This window comes from Dermochelys coriacea, chromosome 9, assembly GCF_009764565.3.
Source record: "Dermochelys coriacea isolate rDerCor1 chromosome 9, rDerCor1.pri.v4, whole genome shotgun sequence".
Classification (NCBI taxonomy): domain Eukaryota; kingdom Metazoa; phylum Chordata; order Testudines; family Dermochelyidae; genus Dermochelys; species Dermochelys coriacea.
Window position 1 is genome coordinate 56545239 of NC_050076.1, and position 10004 is coordinate 56555242.

Below are 10004 nucleotides of genomic sequence, written 5' to 3' on the forward strand. Positions count from 1 at the left end.
AGGGAGTCTACATAGCCAGACAATCCTGCTGTCAGGGTGCCAATGCCTGAGATGATGGGGCGTCCAGGATTTCCAGGTTTATGGATCTTGGGTAGCAGACAGAATACCACAGGTCGGAGTTCTAGGGGTGTGTCTGTGCGGATTTGTTCTTGTGCTTTTTCAGGTAGTTTCTTGAGCAAATGCTGTAGTTTCTTTTGTTAACTCTCAGTGGGATCAGAGGGTAATGGCTTGTAGAAAGTGGTGTTGGAGAGCTGCCTAGTAGCCTCTTGTTCATACTCCGACCTATTCATGATGATGACAGCACCTCCTTTGTCAGCCTTTTTGGTTATGATTTCAGAGTTGTTTCTGAGGCTGTGGATGGCATTGTGTTCTGCATGGCTGAGGTTATGGGGCAAGCGATGCTGCTTTTCCACAATTTCAGCTCATGCACGTCGGCGGAAGCACTCTATGTAGATGTCCAGGCTGCTGTTTCGACCTTCAGGAGGAGTCCACCCAGAATCCTTTTTTTTGTAGTGTTGGTAGGAAGGTCTCTGTGGGTTAATATGTTGGTCAGAGGTGTGTTGGAAATATTCCTTGAGTCGGAGACGTCGAAAATAGGACTCTAGGTCACCACAGAACTGTATCATGTTCGTGGGGGTGGAGGGGCAAAAGGAGAGGCCCCAAGATAGGACAGATTCTTCTGCTGGGCTTGACAGAGCCAGAAGAGTACCCAGAAGTCACCTACTACAGGACAGGCCCAACAAAGAAAACAACAGAACGCTACTAGCCATCACCTTCAGCACCCAACTAAAACCTCTCCAACGCATCATCAAGGATCTACAACCTATCCTGAAGGATGACCCACCACTTTCACTGATCTTGGGAGACAGGCCAGTCCTTGCTTACAGACAGCCCCCCAATCTGAAGCAAATACTCACCAGCAACCACACACCACACAACAGAACCACTAACCCAGGAACCTATCCTTGCAACAAAGCCCGTTGCCAACTCTGTCCACATATCTATTCAGGGGACACCATCATAGGGCCTAATCACATCAGCCACACTATCAGAGGCTCGTTCACCTGCGCATCTACCAATGTGATATATGCCATCATGTGCCAGCAATGCCCCTCTGCCATGTACATTGGTCAAACTGGACAGTCTCTACGTAAAAGAATGAATGGACACAAATCAGACGTCAAGAATTATAACATTCAAAAACCAGTTGGAGAACACTTCAATCTCTCTGGTCACTCGATTACAGACCTAAGAGTGGCTATCCTTCAACAAAAAAGCTTCAAAAACAGACTCCAACGAGAGATTGCTGAATTGGAATTAATTTGCAAACTGGATACAATTAACTTAGGCTTGAATGGAGACTGGAAATGGATGAGTCATTACACAAAGTAAAACTATTTCCCCATGTTATTTCTCCCCCCCACCTCACCCCACCCCCCACTATTCCTCAGATATTCTTGTTAACTGCTGGAAATAGCCTACCTTGCTTGTCACCATGAAAGGTTTTCCTCCTCCCCCCCCCCCCCGCTGCTGGTGATGGCTTATCTTAAGTGATCACTCTCCTTACAGTGTGTATGATAAACCCATTGTTTCATGTTCTCTGTGTGTGTATATCAATCTCCCCTCTGTTTTTTCCACCAAATGCATCCGATAAAGTGAGCTGTAGCTCACGAAAGCTTATGCTCTAATAAATTTGTTAGTCTCTAAGGTGCCACAAGTACTCCTTTTCTTTTTGCGAATACAGACTAACACGGCTGCTACTCTGAAACTCCCAATGAAGACACTGAAAAGGATGGTGAGGAATAACAGCGGATGTGGCTGGCTCATGGGAATGAGTCCTGCTTTAGGGCTTTATTCTGCAAGCCCCACTCCCCCCATCTGCATTATTTCTGCCAACAAAATGCATTTTAATACAGCCAACTGCAACATAATACACATCGGAACAAAACATGGGCTATGCCTGCAGAGTAAGAGAGCCTTGGAAAGCAGTGAGTCAGAAAAGGACTTAGGAATCATGGATAACAACTTCAACGTGAGTTCTCAGTGTAATGCTGTGGCAAAAGGACTAATGCAATAACTAGATATATATCAAGGGGAATATCAAAAAGAACTAGGGAAGTGAACTTACCTATGTACAAAGCATTTGTAAGACTGCTACTAGAATCCTGTGTCCAATTCTGTGCCCACACTTCAAGAAGCATGTGGAAATACTGAAGAGAGTACAAAGAAGGGCCACAAAAATGATGATAGGGCTGAAAAACAAACTTATAATATGATGCTTATGGAGCTCAGTTTATTCAGCTTATTGGAGAGACAGCTGAGATGTGACTTGATCGCTGTGCACAGGTAATCACATGTGGAAAAGATATCTGATTGAGGGGATTTCAATCTGCTAGACCAGGGGTGGGCAAACTTTTTGGCCCAAGGGCCGCATCTGGGTTGGGAAATAGCATGCAGGGCCATGAATGTAGGGCTGGGGCAGGGGGTTGGGGAGCGGGAGGGAGTGCGGGTTGTGGGATGGGATATGATGTGCAGGAAGGGGCTCAGGGCAAGGAGTTGGGGCAGAGGAGGGGTGCAAGGTGCAGCAGACGGCTCAAGGCAGGGGGCTGGGGTGCAGGAGGGGTGTGGCAGGGGGCTATGGGCAGGGGGTTGGGGTGCAGGAGGGGTGCGGCAGGGGGCTATGGGCAGGGGGTTGGGGTGCAGGTTGCAGAAGGGGGCTGGGGTGCAGGTTGGGGTGTGGGTTGCGGAAGGGGGTTGGGGTATGGGCAGGGGTCTCAGGGCATAGAGCTGGGATGCAGGAGGGGTTTGGGGTGTGAGTTCCAGCCCGGCATCACTTACCTGAAGCAGCTCCAGGGTGGCAGCAGTGTGCACTGGGGCCAGGGCAGGTTCCCTGCCTGCCTGCCCTGGCCCCTACCCAGCGCCACTCCGGGAAGCGGCCGGCACCACATCACTGCAGCTCCTGGGGGAGGGGGGCAGAGGGCTCTATGTGCTGGGTACCTACCCCAAAGCTCACATTAGCCACGGTTCCCCGTTCCCAACCAATGGGAGTTCGGGGGAGGTACCCACAGGCAAGGGCAGCACACGGAGCCCTCGACCTCCCCCTCCCCCAGGGACCGCAGGGTTGTGATACCGGCCGCTTCTCAGAGAGAGCCGTAGTTTGCCCACCCCGTCCTAGACAAAGGCATAACAAGAGCCAATGGCTGGAAACTGAAGTTATACACACTCAACCGTGATATAGGACAGTTTCCTAGCAGTGACAGGGATTAAATATTGAAACACGCACCTCACAAAGGGAGGTATTGGACTCATCATTGCTTGGAGTCTTTAAAACAAGATTAAATATCTTTCTAGAAGATGTGCTTTGATCCAGTTTCTGGGAAAAATTCTATCACCTGTTGGTGCAAGAGGTCAGGCTGGAAGGTTGTAGTGGTACCTTCTGGCCTTGCTGTCTATGAATCCCCCTGTTCATTCCCTCCTTTCATGAGCCACAGAGAGAACAGATAGCTCTGCATCACTCTCAGCATGCACGCAACACTTGCAGCTCCTCATTAAGACAATGATTATAACCAAATTTCATACTGCTGGGTTTCAGTCAGTTGCCGCCAGGGGTCAAGAAGGAATTTTTTCCTCCGATGCACAATTGGCCAGATATAGTCTGGGATTTACTTATTTTATTTTTTTCACCTTCAACTGAGGCATCAGGCACTGGCCACTGCTGAACATGGGACACCAGAGAGGGTGGACCGTGTTTGAGGTGGTATAAAGAATATTCTCTTAAATGCTTAACTGGTGTCTCTCTTTCACATGCTCCGGGTTCAACTGATTTACAGATTTAAGGTTATGAAGGAGTTTTCTCTCTGGTCAGATTGGCAGGGACCTTGAGAAGTTTATCACCTTCCTCCCCAGCATGGATCACTAGCTAGAATCATTGGGTCACATCCCATCTAATCAATTTCCTGACACTTGCAAGGGCCCCCAGAACTGATAGCATCTCCATCTCTCCTGTTCTCTGCCTATGGCACACAACAATTCAGTCTTCTGAGGAGTGAAATTTTGACTCAGGACAGGAGTAAGCAGGTGAAATTGAATGGCCTGTGACATACAGGAGGTCATACGAGATCATCTAATGGTCCCTTCTAGCCTTAAACTGCACATAATCAATTAAACCTTTCCCTGTGGTTGCCATGAAGTTGCCTATGTTCCCCTCTATTTTATCTTTTTTCTCCCTTTCCCTAATCTGTCCTCTCTACTGCTACCAACTTTTAAAGTGGGGATTCCACTACAACAATCGAATAAGTGATCAGTTATTAGGAAAGACATCAATATTTAACTTTAAAACTGATCAGTTAAGTGTTAAACTCATAATAAATAACAAATTTGATATGTAGAAACATACTTTGCAGTAAGATAGTCAGCAGCAGCAGTAAACTCTGAAATGCCATTTTCAATTAGATGTTTAGATAATGCTCTAAAGGCATTCGATATCATAGTGATAAGCACAGTATAAGTACAATACTTGGAAAACCAAATTTAAAATTTTACTTGGAAACAGATTTCCAGCTTTACATAGTGAGAAGTCCTTCTAATTTTTCTCAATTGCTGGACTCAAAATAAAATGTTACCTTCTTTTTTTAAAAAGAAACAAACAAGGATTTAAAATCTGAAGCAGTTTTTAAAATAAGAAAAAACTTGCAATCTGCCTTTAATTTGTATATTTAATGCAGAATATAATTTCTAATTTTGGGCCACTATATTATAAGACCATAACGTTTTTTCTAGCTAAGAAATTTAAAGCTATTATTAAAACATCACAACTGCAAAATAGTTTACATATATAAGCAAAAAAAAAAAAAACACACACCCCTCTGCACAGTGTGTTAAAGGAACCTGTGGTGAATTTTCAAGCATAATTCCTGAAAAACATGTTACAGAGTGCCTTGCATCTCCCAGCTGATTCATTTGGAACACACAGTACATTTCCCACAAAGTCAGTATGAAAACATCACTATGATTTTGATATACATGGGCAGGAACTTTTTGAAGAATGTTCCATATTTTGCAATTTATTTTAAAATATTGTTTAGCAAGAAAATAAGCTACTATAAATGACAACTTGATTCTCTGGCACATTCACATCTTGCTCTTTCAAACAGACTATCAATATTTCTTCACTTTCTGTCTTACAGTGCAGAACAATGTCATCATTGTGCACTTTAAACAACTGAGATCCTTCTCTCTATAGGAGCCTCCAGAAGTTCAGCAGTAGGCAAAGCGATTACATTTATATAATGCCTCTCATGCGCAAGGATTGCAGAACATGTTGCAAACTTTTTTTTCTAAACAGACTGTGTATATAAACTTAACAAGATACTGTACCAGAATTACAGTAATGAGTATTCAAAGTAGCAGCTGTGTTAGTCTGTATTCGCAAAAAGAAAAAGAGTACTTGTGGCACTTTAGAGACTAACAAATTTATTTGAGCATAAGCTTTCAAGAACTTATAATGAGTATCTAGAGGTGCCAATATAATGACATATTAAAAAAGACTGAAGTTTTGTACACAAGGCCTGCCACTACTGTTAACTAGCTGAGAGCTTCACCCTAAAAGCCAGTTAGAAGTGTTTAGAGTAGGAGTTGTAAATATCATTTAAAATGTTATAATTTTAACAGTTTAAATGGTTATTGTTTAACCAGATTAAATGGAGATGGGTTGGGGCTGCGCCTGGGGTGGCCAGCCAGCGGGTTAAAGGTTAGGACAGGTTAACAGTAAGACTAATCCTTACCGTTAGCCATTTAATATTTTACATCCCTAATTTAGAGTGTAATAAAAGAAGCTTCTATAACAATGAAATGCACTCAACTTTTTTTTTGTGGGAGGGGTTGGATTTTTTAAGTGGGGGGGTAAGAAGGGGATGTTTTTAAGTTTCCAAAAGCTAATCAGAGAGCAAGTGAACTTCCACGGGACATATCCCCAAAGAGCTGGCACCAGCTAATGTTAACCTCCGACCCATGATCAGGGAAGATGGGCATACCCTTTCAGCAGCCAGACAGGGAAACTGAGATGCTGCGACTGCCACCGGTATGGAGAGCTTGTTTTTGAACACATCCCTGGTTCTCCTCACCCCCACCCAGCTTGTGGGCCGTAACTACAGGAGAGAAAAGGAGCACCTTTCTCCACGCCCAGAAGGCAGCGGGCAGCATCTGTTCCGGCACACCCTCGGCTGGCTGGCTCTGCCTGTCCCATGGGGAAAAAGAAAAGGGGCACCGAGGGCAAGGAAAGGAGCTGCAGGGCCGGTTCCCGTGCGGCCCCCCCAGGAGCGCAGGATAGGAGCTATCACGGCATCCAGACTCCCCAAGCGCAACTCGACCCCTCGGGCCCCCGGACAGAGGCTCGCTCTCCAACCTCCGCCGGAACAGAGGCTCGCTCCTGGTCCCCGTAGCCCCACAAGCCCCACATCCCCTCTCGGCTGCGGAAGTAAGAGGTACCAGCTCACCCCACCCCCGGAAGGGTCGAAGAGAAGGAGGAGCAGCCCGGCTATTAGGCAGAGACCCGCGTTGCCCTTGCTCAGGGCCAGAGCCCCGCCGGGGACGGGTCTCCGAACTCATTCGTCCCGGGCGAGCGGCGGCTTCCTCGCTCCGCTGCGTCCCAGCACTCCCGGACCCGGACCGGACCCGGACCCGGACCCCCCCGTCTGCACAGCCTACCGCGCGCCCACCTCAGAGGCCACCGTTTCCAACCGTCCGCGCCGGCTGTCGCGCCCGCCCTGGATCCCGGCCCTTGCTCTCGCACACCGGCCCCTCAGGCGGCCATCACGAGCCCAGCCGCAGTCCCAGCGGACCCAGCCCTGATTGGCCAGCACCGACCCCACGATCTGGTGGGACGGGGCGGAGCCACACCCGCGCTTCCCATAAGTTGGGAGGCCGGAGCTTGCCAATTGGCTCCCCCACAAGCCCACGTAGGCGGGGCCGAGCACAGCGGCTCGAGCACAGGCCGGGGGCATCAGGAGGTGGGGGTTGAAGTCCAGACCCTGGCTGTCACCTTCCTTCTGTGACGGGAGGAATAGTTAGAGCCTAACTGTGTGGGGACAGGTACCCGGGTAGCTGAGCGAGCAACGAGATTAATGCCAGGCTCGGTACCACGTCCGCTAGGCTGCCCATTTCACTCCCCGTTTGTGTGGCGCTGCCCCCACACAAGCTACAGTAAGGGGACTGTCTACCCATGGCCCTGCTGCCCCGCCATGGAGCTGGGCATTATGCATAGCAACAGAGGCAAAGCAATAACGTTTAAACCTCAGTGCCCTTTAGGAAGGGTAGCTACCTACCTGTTGTAGTGGCCAGGCAAGGTACTAACAGACTTCAACAGGACTTTATTTTTTCAAGGGGAAACCTCTTTTCTAAGCTGCTGTTGCACCCTCAATAGCTCTCCCTCAGCCTCTTCAACTCCTCCCTTCCTTCCTGTTTCCTGTCCTTTCAGACTCCCAACAGCCAGTGTTCCCAATTCTAATAATTACAAGTAATATCTAAACACCACACTACCACAGCCTACCTTTCTTCTGGTTTCCTCTCCCTCTAGAAATAAACACAGAATTTGTTAAAACAAAAGTTAATTGTATGAACCCAAGCTGTATGTTTGGCTTCTACATGCCTGCTCTATCTGTTCAATCCCACTTTCTTAATTGTAATGATAGTTATATCACTGACACTGTTAAGATTTCACAGTCCACTTTAAAAAGACACTTTTATGCAACACCCATTGACATGTTTGTGTCTTTGTGAAATTACAAATATGCAACCTTAACCACCAAGCCTACAATCTGATCCACCTGTACAGACCCTTCCATGCACACAGGGTAGGATTGAAGTTAATAGGTCTTTACGTGGACACTAGAGTCTGTTCCCATGAATAAGACTGCAGGTTCAGGACCCTACATATCTCACACCCTAAGAACCAATCTGCTGCCACTCAAAAGGATGGAGGTATGGCATGCCCACTGATACATAAGCAAGGAAGATATTCTTGATAGTGAAAGAGGATCTAGAACTCCTATTCCAGTATAGAGGACTATTTTTTCTCCTAGGTGGCTCCATTTGAATGCATTTCCCTATCGCTTTCAAACATGCATAAGCAGTGTGTACTTTTCCAGGGTGAGGGCTTAAAGCTGCCTTTAAAAATGTTTAGCCTTTCCTGCCAATATTAAAAGGCATTTGGCTTGCTGGGAAGGTGGGGGGAAACAGTTCAAATGCAATGTAGTTGAAGAGGAAACCCACAGGATACACAGGAGCTGAGGAATCCAAGAAACTGACAATCCTATTTGCAAAGATATACCAGTGTCTGTGGTGTTATTATTCAAATATCCAATAGATCCTAGGTTCAGCCAGTAAACAAAAATCCTGACATACATGTTTTGCTTCAAACAAAACATAACATTAAAAGTTGTGTGTGTTATTCATGCATGCTTATATGCTTGTTTCAAAAGGTGAATACTGCAATTTGGGACATTGGTGCTGCAAAGGAGCCTTGTTGATTTCAAAACTCCACCCACTTGGTGCCCCACCAGGGGTCAGGACCTTATTCCTTCAGACAGTGGACAGCAACAAAAATTTCACCCACCTAGAAATGCTACATAATAGCATTTTTCATATGATAGGGTGATCTCACCAGGTTCTACCCTTAAACAGGAAGTAAAGGTAATAGGAACAGAGAAAAAAGTGGGGGTTAAAGACAAAGAAAATGCTGAGAATAACTTTGCATTGTCTCCCGGAGATCTGCTATAGTTCCCAGTTATAGAAATAGAAAACCCACACATGCAATGTAAACCATGTACCAAACAAAATAGACATCACAGCTCCTTTAGCCTGTAGAATCTTCAGTGATCTCCCCATCATTAATCCAATAAAAGGAAAACTACAAATTGTATTTGACAGTTCATAAGCAGAAATCTCTGCACCACTGCCATCTCCCAGAAAATCTAGCACAAAACAAGAGATACACATCATTAATGCTTCCATACACAACTGGAATTGAACTGAGAAATCACCATCTTCGAGTGGCCTCTGTATATTCCTGCTCATGGAATGTGGCCACCAGGAGCATCTTACACAGTGGCAGTTTAACTAGTAGGGGGCCGCTGGAACATTCACACACTCCTTCCATCCCTCCCCTCAGCGTTCATGAACATTGTGACGGTGTCAGAGTAGCAGCCATGTTAGTCTGTATTCGCAAAAAGAAAAGGAGTACTTGTGGCACCTTAGAGACTAACAAATTTATTTGAGCATAAGCTTTAAGTGAGTTGTAGCTCATGAAAGCTTATGCTCAAATAAATTTGTTAGTCTCTAAGGTGTCACAAGTACTCCTTTTCTTATTGTGAGGGTGAAGTACTCCAGTTGCCACAGTTCCTTCCTACTGTGTCTAGTTGACTGTTCAGGAACTGCTCCATTATGTTTCACCTGGATCCTTTTCTTCAGTGCCTTTTAGACTGGGAAAGTTTTACACTAAGAACAAAAACATTATCTAAATAGCTTAGCTTAGGTTTTTAGACATAGTTCGATACAATCATCTTTGATTCCAGGAATATGGGTCCAAAGATCAAGCAGCTAGAATTTAAGAGACAGACTCACCCACTTTGGTTTTCTGAACATCCAATGCACACACAAGATGCTAGGCATGTTTTGGAAAAGTAAACTCCATCAAGCTGTTTGACATGTTCACTTTTCACTCAGAAGGCTTGTAAAGAGAGGCAGACCAGGTTACAAGCAATAGTGCTGAAGGAGGCACTGAGAGCTAAGCCACATGGATCCAACATTCTTAAAGAAAACTGACTCCAAAGAAGGATCTGAAATTTGTGGATTGCATGCCTAAGAGCCAACACTCCTCAATGCATAGGTGCTGGAACTAGGAGTGCTGGGGGTGCTGCCATACCGCTGGGCTTGAAGTTGTTTCATAGAATCATAGAATATTAGGGTTGGAAGAGACCTCAGGAGGTCATCTAGTCCAATCCCCTGCT

At 46.1% G+C, this 10004-nt stretch overlaps 1 protein-coding gene across 13 annotated transcripts in view; it reads right to left on the reverse strand.

The window, feature by feature from the left end:
* The window catches only part of FARP2 (FERM, ARH/RhoGEF and pleckstrin domain protein 2), a 257803-nt gene extending 250340 nt beyond the window's left edge, over nt 1–7463 (reverse strand). For 2 of the 13 annotated variants that reach the window (XR_006273983.1, XR_006273984.1), the window contains exon 1: nt 6717–6936. The gene's annotated coding sequence lies outside the window, so the exon portion shown is untranslated. Of the gene's footprint in view, nt 1–2128; nt 2211–6716; nt 6938–7322 lie in introns of those variants that run through there. The other 11 variants (XM_043491576.1, XR_006273985.1, XM_043491578.1 and 8 more) reach the window with 11 other exon arrangements.
* Nucleotides 7464–10004: the final 2541 nt, after the last annotated feature.